Raw genomic sequence first — 14,074 nt, 5'->3', positions numbered from 1 at the left:
AGGTGCAAGGGAGTCCTGGAGCACCGCGAAGGTGAGAGACTGGGGAAGCAAGAAGGAAGCAGCAAAGGAGGCTGAGAAGGAGTGGCCAGAGGGATGAGCAAAGCCAGGGGACGACGACATCCTGGGAGGCCAGTAAAGAATGAGGCCACCTTAGGATTAAGGCATCATGAGGAACAACACAACCACCAAAGGTCTCCCAACCGCAAGTAAAATCCTTCCAGGGAGATGGGATTCCTTGGGTTCTTCCTGCCTGGCTCAGAGCGTTCCCGGCCTCCCCTTGCAGGCAAAGCTGCACCTAAGGCCCCCATCGCCTGCTCCCTGTTTCTTCACCATCTTGCTGCTTGATCACCACCCTGCCCACGTCCAGGCCTGGCTTCCGTCCTGCCCTCTTGTGCCGTATCTCCCGGCATCTGGCCCAGTCCTCAGCCGAGTGCTCACGAGCCCTGGTTCTGGACCCATCAGCTACCCCTTCAGATCAGCACCTGCCAGGGTTCGCACCTGCACCAGCCTCAAACCACGTGGGGGTGCCCCCACGGAGCCCCCTCCTGGCACAAGGCTTGTTTGTGACTTGTGCTCTCTGTTGGCCGACGCGTTGTCCATCTCCGGCCAGCCCCACCCTCCTGGAAGCTCTCCAGCAAGCACACCTTCTGTCCTCCCACTTGTTCAGCCCCAAAGGTACCCAGCACTAAACCTGATAAGCAGAGCCGACTTGGTTGTGAAGAAGCACAGATGCGCCCACGCGCGCTCGTGCACACACATGCGCGCTCGTGCACACACATGCGCGCTCGCTCACCACCGCACGCTCACTCACCATCCTTTGCAACCAAATCCATTGCTGAACCACTCAGCTGTCAACAGCTATTTGGGAATCATGACTGAAGAGGCCCAAATTGCCTGTGTACCTCTCTTCTCATCTTGCCACTCCGAGGCAGCAAGAGCCCTTAAACAGCGATTAGAACATCCTCCCCTCCTACCGAGTAAATAGATGCTGGTCTCTGAGTAAGGAGCGGGGAAGGGAGGCTGGGAGGCATTCGGTGGGTTTTTCCCTTGTCACAGCAACCTCTTCACTCCTCGGAGGCTGCCTCAGACGTTTTAGAGGGAGGCAGCGCCGTAACTCACGAGATTAAAACATGCCCGCTTCTCCTCAGACATGTATTCTATATGAAAATGTGGTTTATGGGCATCAGATCCACAAATCTAAAGCCCAAGCAATTCTACCTATGACCATCAGTCATGGAAGTTACACTCACTGAGAAGGAAAATTTACACGACCACTGTTAGCCCATAACCGGCGACGGAGCATCCCCCCCCTCCCTGAGAGCCAGGTCTCCCTGACAACTACCCACCCCATTTTTACTGGCTGGTACCCAGACTAGTGGCAATGACTCTCAAATGTGAGTGTTTATCACGAGACACTCTCAAGGCCCATCCCCTTCTACTTTGTAGAAAGGGGACTAGATTAGGCATCAGGGAAAAAAGGTCAATTTCCACCTCTGCCACTTACCACCCAAGTGAAACTCAGCCCTTGACCCTCTCTGTCCCAGTTTCCCTCTCTGCCTTGACAACCTCATTTGCAACTGTTGTTACAAGAATTATCTTAATTCAGCAGAGCATAGTGGCAAAGCTCTAAGGCTCTGGAGTCAGATTGCCTTTCAAATTCTATCACTTGCTCTGCAACCTTGGGTAAGTTACTTAACCTCTCTGTGCTTAAATGTTCTTCTCTGTAAAATGAGGATAATAACAACATTTGCCTCACAGTGGTGTTATGAGAATTAAAGGAGTTAGTATATGTGTCGGGCTTAGTGCCTGGTATATGGTAAGTGCTAAATAAGGGTTATGTCAAATTCATTCATTCAAAAAACATTTACTGAGCACTGTATTCATTTCCTGGGGCCGCCATAACAAAGTACCATGAATTGAGGGACTCACAACCACTGAAATGTGCTGTCTCACAGTTCTGGAGACCAGAAGCCCAAGGTCAAGGTGTCGGTAAGGTTGGCTCCTTCTGAGGGTGGGAGGGAGAATTTGTTCTATGCCTTTCCCCTAGCTTCTGATGGTTTGCTGGAAATCTTCGGTGTTCCCTGACTTGTCGAGGCATCACCTCAGCCGCTGCCTTCATGTTCACATGTCATTCTCCCTGTGTCCAAATTTCCCTTTTTTATTAGGACACCAGTCATATTGGATTAGGGCCCACGCTAATGACTTTGCTGTAACTTGCCAACATCTGCAAAGACCCTGTCTCCAAATAAAATCACATGGTGGGGTCCTGGTAGTTAGGACTTCAGCATATTTTTTTCTGGGGGACACAATTCAGCCCATAACAAGCACTTACTGAGGACCAAGGACTCTGCAAAGTGCCAAGAATACCAAAATTCATGAAACGTGGTCATGCCTGAGGAAGTTCATACCTGAATGTGGGAAGCAGACTTACGTGCATTAACTCCATAAGTATTGTATCAGGGAAATATACAAAAGACAAAAGGAACTGGGGCAGTGGCACCGGAAGAGGGATTTCAAAAGGTTTCCCATGTGTGCTGGGCCTTCAAGGATGAGCTGGATTGACGTGTCCCAACAGCGGAGTCACAGGAGTCTGGAAGCACATGGCCTTTTCTGGGAATGCAAGTCCCTGATGCGGCTGCAGTGTCACATGGAACTCGGGAAAGATGAATCCAGAAACATTGTTAAGACTAGATTTCGAAGGGCCTTGATTTCCAGATTTAGGAGGTTTTTTTCTCCTCGAGTACTTGCCTTAGGTCAAGGTCCGCAGAAGCTGACTCGGAGACAAGGATTCTTGTAAAAATGAATTGTTAGGAGATGCTATCAGCAAGAGCTCGAGAGAAAGTAGGAAAAGGTCAAGGTCTTCCAAGTTCTTCCAAAGGCAACCTTAGCCTAGTCCTGCAGGGGGAACTTACAGCCGCCCTCCCATTAGTCACTGGTTCAGGGCTGCCCCCTGGGGAACTTAGGCTGTCCTTGCTCCATGGCAGAGGGGAAGTGGCTCTGGCAGCCTGAGGGCAGTCCCTCAGCAAAGAGACGCTTGGCTGTCAGGAGGAAAGGCACCTCGGAAGCTCGCGTCCACGCAAATGGTGAAGAGATGAGAGGGCAGAGAGCTGGTAGTGTCCGCTACAATTACGGAGAGTCATTCCACTGTTTTAATCAGGGAATTAAGTGATCTGATTAAGATGAAGAAATCTAACTGGTAATGGTATAAACAAATGGAATGGCAGGGAGATCGGCTGGCAGCAAGGAAAGCTTAGAAAGCCATGGCAATGGTCCAGGCAGGAGCTACTGGGGATCCAAACAAGGATGGGGGTGGATAAGGAGACTAGAGGGGAGAATGGGGATTAGAGAAACATTTCTGGCTAGGATCTGATGATCATTTGGCTTTGAGGGGATAAAGGATGGAAAGCAGGTTTACCAAAGATTACAGAAGGATGGTTTTGGACATGGCGAATGTATACAGGATCCCCAGCTCAAGATGCCAGTAGGCTGGTGGAAATATGGGCCTGGAGATCAGCAAAGAGGCTACGGCAGGAGCTATACATTTGGAAGGCATTGGTGTGTAGATGGTAGGAACCAGGCAGGAAGGGTAGAGGCTGAGAAAAGATCAAGAAGAGAACAGTAGAGCATGTCGACCTTCGAGAGAAGAGCAAAGAAAAAGAGAGGAAGAGAGAGCAATAAGGTGGGTTCAGAACCGCAAGAGATGTAGCAGGAGGCAAAGGGAAGAGGAAGTTTGCAAGAAGGAAAAAGTGGCGAATGGCATTGAACCATGCCTAGGTGTCAAAGGAGGGTAGGGAATGAGCAGAAGTCATTCGGTTTGACTATTACACAATCCTGGGGGAGGGAAAAATCACACCGTACTAGGCTGAAGGGGGAGTAGAAGGAGAAGGGGAGGTACGAATATATACCAGTGCATCGCAACATCTGGAAGCCTGTTAGAAACACACAATCTTGGGCCTCACTGAATCAGACCTACTGGAATTCTGAGGGTGGAGTCCAGGAATTTGGGGTTTACCAAGCCCTCCAGGTGATTCTGATAGGCTAAAGGTTGAGACCACTGATGCATACAACTTTCAAGAAGTTTGAGCAGAAAGCTAGGTGACAGCTACGTACAGGGGAGACAGTGCCCAGTTAGGACTGAAAACTGGACCGTACTTCACAAACGGAAGGAAGTAGCGAGAGACCATACAGATAGTCCATTGGTTTTGTAACTAACAAAGAATAGATAACCTGCAGGTTACCGGCTGGCATGGTTAAGTCTGACATCCCTGGGCAAACTGCTAAGACAAGCACCCAGTGGACATGGGACGGCTGTTTCTTTCGGTGCACGAAATCGGCATCTGGACCATAACTGTCACCTAGATCCCTCACAGCCTTTTGCAATCAGAGCAGTGACTGATTATGGCTATGTGTACCCAGCACAAAACCAACCGTCAACCAGGTCATAGGAGAAGCAGTTAAACATCTTTGTTTTTAGAGGCAGATAAGTTGAGATGTTGAGGTGAGCTCGTTGCGGGAAATCTTGCCATAGCGCCCAGACCTCTAATTCCCAACGTCTGATTTCATTCTAGTTTTCTATTGCTGTGAAACAAGCCATCCCGAACCCGATGGCAGAAAGCCAAAACAATCAGTTGGGGATTGGCTGGGCTCAGCCAGGCGATTCGAGTTGTAGCATTCGAGTAGTTCAAGGCCGTAAGGACTCTGATTGGTGCCCAGGTTCAAGGGGAAGGGACATAGATTCCACCTTTGCATGTGAGCGAGACAAGGTTCCCGGAGAGCATGTAAGGCAGAAGCTATTGTTTTAGCCATTTGTGCAAAATACAATCTGACACAGGAAATAAATCCTCAATGGTCAACCCCGTTATAACCTTCCTCGCTCTGGCAGGTAAGCCCCAGCCCGTCTCTAATTACCCATGACCAGGCTGATTTGTTATTCCAATGACCTTCCTTCAGAGGAGGGGCGTGGACAGTTGGAAGGCAAATCCTCAGAAGGTCTCCATGGCCAGAAATACTGCCTGGGTCCAGGCTGGAGGCTCTGGAAACCCCCCACGGAGAGTCCCTTCCACCTTTAGGAGTTAAGAACAGGGAGGGTGTGGTCGCTGGAGGGACAAAAGGAATTGATCAACAGCCGGAATTACATCACCCCTTCTCTTTGTTCATTTTTCTTTACTGTTGTTCTTTTTCCTGTGTTTAATTTCTCTCCTTCCTCACTCTCCCCTAGGACCTCCCCCTGAGAGATGGGGTTGGGGGGTTTGATTGATTGGTGCTGAAAGCAGGGAGGTTGGAAGTAGAGAGAGATCACCTTACCCCAGATAGTTTCCATGGCAACAGGGACAGGTTGGTGGGAGGGGCGGGCAGATAAGGGCCCCACTTTGGGGTTCAGTGTGCGGTGGAGGTGAAGGCTGGAGTGTTTACAGTGGAGAGAGAAAAAAAAAACAGCCTGTTCAGCTGTGTCAGGGAGTGGAAACATAATTCGAGACAGCTTGGAGGCTGGCCTTCGCTGACCTCGCGCCCTTCCCTCTCCCCTCGTTCGTTACCCGCCAACCATAGCAGCAGTATTGGCGTCCCCGCCACCCCTCGTCCTGACTTGTAGCCCTTCTGGGCATTATTTCCTCCAGCAGAAGCTCTCTCTTCCTCGTCTCCTCCTCCTTTTCCTCTCTCTGCTCTCACTTCTCTTGCTCTGTCTTGGCTTCTAACCTGGAGGAAGCCACAAAGCCCAATTCGCATCTTGCCGGGGTCTGGGGCGAGGGAGACAGCCCTGCTTGCTTCCTGCTGCAGCCCGGTTGGGGGCTGTCTCCTGGCCCACCTTCCCACCTCCCGCGGCAGCCTTCACCTGCCATTGTTGGGGGGCGGGGCAGGTGGAGGTCCCAGGGAAAGAATCTGGGAAATCAGCAAAGGCTCTTCATTAACCCAGAATACACAGGAAGCCCCTGAATGGTGACCACCCAGGCATCGACCACCCTCCCACGCCTAGCACTTCAATTCCGCCACCAGACCTGGCCACCTTAGGCGAGGTGTGGCCCAGCAGTTCCTCTTGAAAGCAAAGAGGGATTTTCACCCTTTTACTTTGAGGCTACTCCTGCTTCCCCAAGGATGGATCCAGAAATTGACTCTCCCTCCTCTCCCCCCACCGCCTTCTTCCCTCCATCTCTTAACTCCCTGGCACCGATGGCCGCGCACTCGAGGACTACAACACACTTTCGTGCTCTCCACTCGGTTTCCTTAGCCCCCGTTGGCTCCTTCAGTGTAACTGAGCAACAGAAATTTCTGTTCTAGTTCCTCGAAGGAGGCTGCAGAGCAGGGGAAAGCAAAATGGAGGCTCTCCAGCCTGGGCCAGCAACCGAGGGGACGGGGGTGGGGGGCACCTGGGCCTCAACGGGCACGCGCGCTGACTCACCCCTGGACGGATGCCTGCAAGGGCAGAGTCCAGGTGGTGTTTCTCTCTGGATCTGAAGGGTTTTTTCAGTGCCCAACACACAGAGGGCCTTAAAAATGCATGCTGTTCCTCGACAAGTTAAATGCAGAACTCCCACATGACCCTAGGAGCAGTTCAGCTCTTAGGTACAGACCCCGAAGAATTGAACGCAGGGACTCGAACAGATACTTGTACAGCACTTGTACGGCAATGTTCATAGCAGTATTATTCACAATAGCCAAAGGTGGAAAGAGCCAAAGTGTCCATCAGGGGATGAATGGGTAAATAAAATGCTGTCTGTGCGTACAATGGGACCATAAAAAGGAGTGAAATTCTGACACATGCTGCAATGTGTGAACCTCAGAAACACTATGTTAAGTGAAAGAAGCCAGACACAAAAGACCACATACTGTCCATTCTATTTATATTAAATGTCCGGTATAGACGAATCTATAGAGAGAAAGTAAATCAGTAGTTGCCGGGGGCTGGGGAGGAGAGGATAATGGGAGAGGCTCATGGGTACGGGGCTTCCATTCAGGGGCATGGAAGACTTCTGGAACTAGAAAGTGGTGATGGTTGCAGGATATTATGAATCTACTCAATGCTACAGAATTGTACACTTTATTTTTTTAAATTGATTAATTATTTTTTTTTGGCCGCGTTGGGTCTTCATTGCTGCGCACAGGTTTTCTCTAGTTGCGGCGAGCAGGAGCTACTCTTTGCTGCGGTGCGCGGGCTTCTCATTGCGGTGGTTTCTCTTGTTGCAGAGCATGGGCTCTAGGCATGCGGGCTTCAGCAGTTGTGGCTCGCGGGCTCTAGAGCGCAGGCTCAGTAGTTGTGGCGCGCGGGCTTAGCTGCTCCGCGGCATGTGGGACCTTCCCGGACCAGGGCTCGAACCCATGTCCCCTGCATTGGCAGGTGGATTCTTAACCACTGCGCCACCAGGGAAGTCCCCAGAATTGTACACTTTAAATGGTACATTTTCTGACGTTTGTATTTAACCACAGTAAAAAAAAGAAAAAAAAATGCATGTTGCTGTGATGCTGTGTGCCGTAGGCAGGGCCCCTGAAATTTGGTGTTATCTGCACCTATGGAGACCAACCGAACCCACACTGGCTCTCCTGGGGCCATCTTGCTTTTAGCACTGAAAGCCCCTCATTTCTGGGTGCAGAGGGCTGGTTGCTGACTGTCTTTACACTGGAATCCTGCCTCCTGGGTGTGGGAGCTGGGGCCGCATACTTACCTTGTCTGAGTCTCAGATTCCTGCCCTGTGGTGTGTTGCGGGATAGATGTAATGATAAATAAAACACTCATCACAGCGGACGGTTACAGAGCACTTACCCCACTCCAGGTGCTATTTCCAGCCAGTGCTTCTAGCATGTATGTGAACCCCCTCGGGGTCTTGGAAATATAGATTCAGATTCGGCAGGCCTGGGACAGGGCCTGAGCCCTGCATTTCTAGTGGGGGATGCAGAAGCCGCTGGTCCACAGACCACACTTCGAACACCGGTGTTCTAAACTCTCTGTGTATGTTAATCCATTCATCTCCACAACACCTCAATGAGCGAAGAACTATGACATCCCCTTTCTACAAACAGAGCCAGAGGAGGTTCCATGACTCACCCAAGGTCACATAGCTGGGAGATGGTGATAGAGTCAGGATTGGAGCCCAGGGCAGCCTGGCAACAGGCCACAGTGGTAACCAGCACCCTTTTCTGCTGCAGAGATAATGTGAGGAAACGATTCGGCACCAGGCCTGCCACGGGGTGACTTTTCAAAGACTAGTAGCTATTGTTGTCATGAATTGCATTAGAAGCCACCTTGTCCTTGAGAAATCAGCCATCTTTTCTTATTCCTCACTAAACGATATGATCTCTAATGGCCCTCCAGTTCTCATCTAATCTACAGGCAAGGGACAACCATTCCAGCCACAAGTTCAGAGCAGTCTTCTTTCTCTGGTCTTTGCTTTTCAGTCATTTGTGTGGGACGCCCCAGGGATGCGCTTCTCTGCAACTCTCTCATCTACAGGTCACAAAGCAAAGAGACCTAGTCTCCCACCCTCTCATTGAGCAATAAGCCCCCAGGGCCAAGGTTGATGACATCCTCATATCTGTAATCCCCAGCGCCTAATCCTGAGCCTGGCACGAGTACTCAACAAACACCAAGTATCTGTGAGCTACCTCTGTGTCGCCTCTCAAGTCTCAGTTTCCCAATCTGTAAAATGGAGCCATTAATACCTACCTCGAATTCTATCCCATGAAATCAGACGATTGAAAAACAATCGTTTCGCATGGTCCCGCAGATCTATGATGAAACACCTACGGTGTGCCTAGAACTCTGGTGCAGCCAGAGAAAGAGAGAGACAGAGACATCTGAAACAGAAACCTCCTGTCCCCCACCTGGTACTTTTGTGCTTGCTCACGGCAGATGGTTGTAAGGGAGCCGGAAATCAAGAGGCGGACTGCAGAGCACAATGGTGTGTTTTTAGGCAATTCTGACCGGGGTATGGGAGCCTGGGATGGCTCTGTGAGAAAAGGAAGAGGACAGATTTGATCCGGGTCTTGATCAAAGTCCAAGACGATATCTGGATGTTCCGAATGGAGGAGGTTTCCCAAGCCAGACGAATACCAGGAGCTGACAGCTGTCCCCCCGGCCCCTGTTCAGAGTCTCCTGGACTGCTCTGATCTGGAAGGGAGCGTGAGGCCAGAAGCCTGGCAGAGAAGGCAGCCGGGAGGATCTCCATGAGCTGGGGGTCCTCAGAATAGGTTTGTGCCAGAGGGGGCGGGCCTGAGGTGGTCCCCTCCGGCCCGACCAGCGCCAAAGCCCCTGCAGCCTTTTCAGCTCTGGCTCCTGCCGCCCCCCCGCCCCCGCCCCCGCCCCCCAGGCCCTCTGCAGGGACAGCTTCCAGAGGTCTCCCTGAATCCATATGTGGGTTTTGGCGCTTCCTGTTTTTGGCTCTGCTTGGCGGCGGGGGATATGACGGGTGGTTGTGTGATTTGTACAGCTGTCATTAGGGTAATTGCACGATATTTTCCCAAATTTCTCCTGCAGCTTCAGGCTGGGTTTCCAAACTTCCTGCCCTAACAGGGGCTCTGGTGAGAGGGGACTGGCTCTGAGCCTGCCCGGCAGCTGTCGATGACACCCAGGGGCAGCCCACCCCGCTCTTCCCAGGGGACCAGGCACCAGGGTGCTAGGAAAGAGGTGGAATGGCGCCCCTGGATCGGCGGCCCGGTGGCTTCAGATAAAAGGCACAACTGTGGTCATGGCTAAGTGTACCCAGGGTCCCTTCCCCCTCTCAAAATGGAAACAGATACAAATCAACCCGTGTCTCTTCTGACAAAGCGAAGACTGCCTTCTCGTGACACCAGGACTTGGAAAGCTCCTCACTGTCTTCAAAGAAAGATGACAGACCGAAACCCTGCACCCTATTTCTCAGCAGCTTATCAACCCGGACCTAATGATACGCAGAGTGAGGGTCTCAAGCTGGCTTAGGTTAGTGCCAGACAGCTGGCGTTGAAACAAAGTAGAGAGCTGCAGGGGCCTGGCCCAGGTGGGGAACGTGAGCCTTTCAGCAAGGCGAATTAATGGACGGCAGGATGAATGGAGGCCGGGGACAACTTTGGGTCTGACTGGTGAAGGATTACCTCCCTCTCTTCTCAAGTACATTTGCCCACTGGCTTCCCATTCAGCCTGACAGGTTAATACCCCGGACTAGCTCCTCTACCCTTCACACACACACTGACACACACACACACACACACAAACACACACAGAGAAGGAAAGCAGCCCCTTTTTTTCTACTTGTGTCTGGGAGCTGGGCATGAGAAGAGGCTTGGTCCAGGGCTCCGAACTCTTTCAGGAAGCGAGAAAGGGCTGGGGATGATGCTGTCTGGACATGGCTTCCTCCGGCAAAGATTCTCCACCCTGGGTCCTCTGAGGCTGGGTCAGCCAGGGAGGTCACAGGGCAGATCTGCTGGCTTTAGGCCTCGGGGCTCGTGTTCCTTGTGACCCGCTGGCTGGGGAGTGGGATGCACCGTGGAGAGCCTCGTCACTTAGCATTGCGTCTGCTCCGACAGGATGCCTCCGAGTAATGTAATTTATATTTCATGCACAATTGAAGCAGCTAATGGTGTTTCCCCAAGGGGGAAACAAGTTGTTATAGTGTTAATTACGATGCAGGCATGTTCCCTCTCCTTTGCCCCCCAAGTGCTCCAAGGGAAGTTACCAGGTAGCAACTGAGTGCGTGTCCAAGACAGTGGCTTTGGTGGGCTTTACTGATGGCAGGGCTGGGCAGTGGCGGCCAAGGATTTCTTCTTCCCTGCCGGGGGTGGGGTGGGGGAGGGGAGGGGATGCGGGAGTGGCTTAAATTGCCTGGTGGTCTGGGTTTCCTTATCTAGCCTGGTAGTGGAATCCCACTGGGCTGGGATGCTTTTCTATTCACCGGGACACTGCTGTTGAGGAGAAAGTAGAGATGATACATTTAGAAAAGGAAGAAAAACACTATCAAAACAAACCAAACACAGTGAATGGTGACACACCTGGGGGCTAGCAACAGCAGGACGCTGCGACCACTCCTAGGCCTGTGCCATGGACTGCATGTTTGTGTCTCCCCAAAATGCATATGTTAAAAACCTAATCTCCAAGGTGATGGTATTAGGACGTGGGGCCTTTGAGAGGAGAACAGGCCACGAGGGTGGAGCCCTCATGAATGAGGTTAGTGCCCTCAGAAAAAAGACACAAGAGACCTTGCTTTTCTCCTTCTTTGCTGTCTGCCGTGTGAGGAGACCAGGAGAAGATAGCCATCTGCAGACCAGGAAGTGAGTCCTCACCAGACACCAGATCTGACAGCACCTTGATCCTGGACTTCCCAACCTCCAGAACCATGAGAGATAAATATCCATTGTTTAAGCAGCCCAAACTGACTAAGATGGCTTGAAAGGGAAAAGGGAACAAGTGGTTTTGCCCCAGTTCAGCTCGGCAACCACGGAAGCAAGGCCATCAGACAGGAGCTGTGGCTATTGGTAGAGAAATGCAGCCAGTCTCAATACTGTGACCTGGAAAAGAGATTCAGGAGGTAGGATAAGTACCCTGCCTCACTCTCCTCTCTCACTCCAAACCCCTGCAGGTGCCTCCCATTGGCAACACCCAACAGGGAGCCAGAGGGCCAGGGAGCCCAGGGATGCCATCTGCAGAGGTCAGCCTCCTGAGACAAGAACAGAACAAAGATCAGAGAATGGATATGAGTGGTTGGAGAGGAAATCTCCACATCTGTGCAGACTTGTCAATGCACTTTTCCTGGTATTTAACACCTGCAGATTGCTTAGGACAGCACCCGGCCCATTGTGAGCACCGTTAGTGGCAGTACTATTGCTGCTGGTGGCTGTTCTCCCCATCACGGCGTGTCCAGGAGGTCAGAGGCCAGTTCTGGCATCCCCATGTAACAGACAGGAGGCCAGGACTCCGGGGAGTCGGGAACTTCAGGACTAGGATTCAACCTCCGTTCGCTCATTCAGTTAACATTGTGTAATTCGTGTGTCAGGCATCATGCAGAGTTCTGGAGATCCATGTTGAGAGCAAAATGGGTATGATCCCTGCCCTCATGGAGCTTACAGTCTAGTCAGAGAGACGGGCTGTAATCAATTAATCCCACAACACTTGTACAATTGCAAACTGAAACAGTTCCTTTGCAGGAGAGGACCCCAACCTACGCTCAGGTGGACGTTGTCAGGGCATCGTCCCTGAGGCACAAATTGTGGTGTGAGAGCTGAAACATGGAAGCCAAGGACAGGTTGATTGGGCCAGGAATTCTCAACCTTCAACGGGCATCAGAATCCCCTAGGTGGCTGGTTAGAGCTGAGCGTGCTGGACCCCACCCCCAGAGTGTCTGATTCAGCGGGTCTGGGGTCGGGCCTGAGGATTGGCTTTACTAACAAGGTCCCAGATGAGGCTGATGCTGCCGTTCTCAGGACTTCCCTATGAGAACCACTGAACTGGCTCAAAGGAGGTTGGAGAAGCATATTCTGAACTGGGAGAACAGCATGTTCAAAGGTCCTGGGGTCAGGAAGGAGAGTCTGAGGCTCTGTGAGGCCAGCGTGGCTGGAGTTTGGTGGGCACAGGGGAGTGCCAGAGGTGGAAGATGAGTCTGAAGATGTCCACAGGGGCCAGATGGTGCAGCACAATGACTCCAAGTTCGGTTTTTAGCCCAAGAGTGATGGGAAGCTATTGGGCGCTTAAAAACAGGTCAGTGCTATGACCGTATCTGCATGGCTCTGGCTGCTTTGCAAAGGAGTGTGAGTGGACACCGGGTGGCCAGTTAGGCAGCCTCAGACTTACAAACGTCCCAAGGAAATTTTTGTCAACTGCTTGGTTGCTGCTACCTAGAAAATGGACTATAACCCACATTCCTACCCTTTGCCCATGGAGGCAGGAGCTTTTGTTACTGTTGTTGGCTACAAGGTGAAGGTTTTTCTCAGGGGCTGGGTTTACAGAGAAGGCATGGCCTCTCTCCTTTAGGGGTCTCTTTCTTTTTTTTTCTGTGCCATTTGGCATTTGTCCCAAAAAGTAGTAAATTTAAGACCAGCGGCTATAAAATGTGGGCTTTTAAAAACATGAAAACCACTGCAAGAATCAGTACAAGTTGACATTCAGAGTTTATTTCTAAAAATGGAGTGTTTGTGGAGGGATGAAAGTCAGCATTTCTGATGCTGGAGGATGGGGGATCACTTCCATGTGTTTCCGACCACATGTGGGAGGAGACTGGGAGCAGCGTGATACTTATGAATGGAGTCCGGGAGCCACTCTTCCTGCGTACGAATCCCGGCTCTGCCACTTACTCATCGTGTCTCCTGGGGAGACAGTATCTCTATGCCTCAGTTTTCCCCATCTGTAAAGTGGAGATAATAACAGTAACTACTTCATAGGGTTGTTTTGGGGATTTGATGAGTAAATAAACATAAGGTATGAGAGTTTCATACCATCCAAACCCAGATCCAGGGGGTCATATTTGCATCACGTGGGTAGACATCAATGCCCTCAAGTCAAATAATTAAAGGAGGCGGGAGGAAAGAACAGGGTCCCCGTGGCAGGGAAATGGCCAGGGCAGCGCCAGGAGGCCTTGCTTCTGGGATGTGCTCATGCGTGCGCATGTCTCTAACCTGCTCAGAGAGCTAAAGCCCCCAGCCAGCAGACCCGGAGCTAAATGTGGTAAAAATAGCCCGTGAGTCCGGGAGGCGAGGCTGCCCTGTCTGACTGCAGCCCTCACGCACTGCTAGGCTGGGAGGACTGGGTTGGCAGGGAGGCGGGTGGGGCTGAGGGAGATGCTGGGTGAGGAAAAGAGATGCTGTGCTGGGCTTGCTGGCCCCACAGTCCCCTCAGGATGCGCGCTCAGGCTACGCACTGCCACGGGATCCAGGAGAGAGACGGGAAAAAAGGAGAGAGACAGAGAAATTGAGGCGGGGCGGGGGGGGGGGCGGGGCCGGGAAGAAGAGAGAGACAGCAAGAAAGAGATAGGTAGAAATAGAAACAGAGAGACAGGGAGAGGGAGAGAGAGAGAAGGAGTATGAGACACAGAAGGAGACAGGGAGACACAGAGACCAAGGGATTTGGGGACACACGCGGATGGAAGCCAAGACACACCAAGACAGAAGGGAGAGAGACCCAGAG

This window comes from Globicephala melas, chromosome X, assembly GCF_963455315.2.
Source record: "Globicephala melas chromosome X, mGloMel1.2, whole genome shotgun sequence".
NCBI lineage: Eukaryota > Metazoa > Chordata > Mammalia > Artiodactyla > Delphinidae > Globicephala > Globicephala melas.
This window is presented reverse-complemented; position numbering follows the sequence as displayed.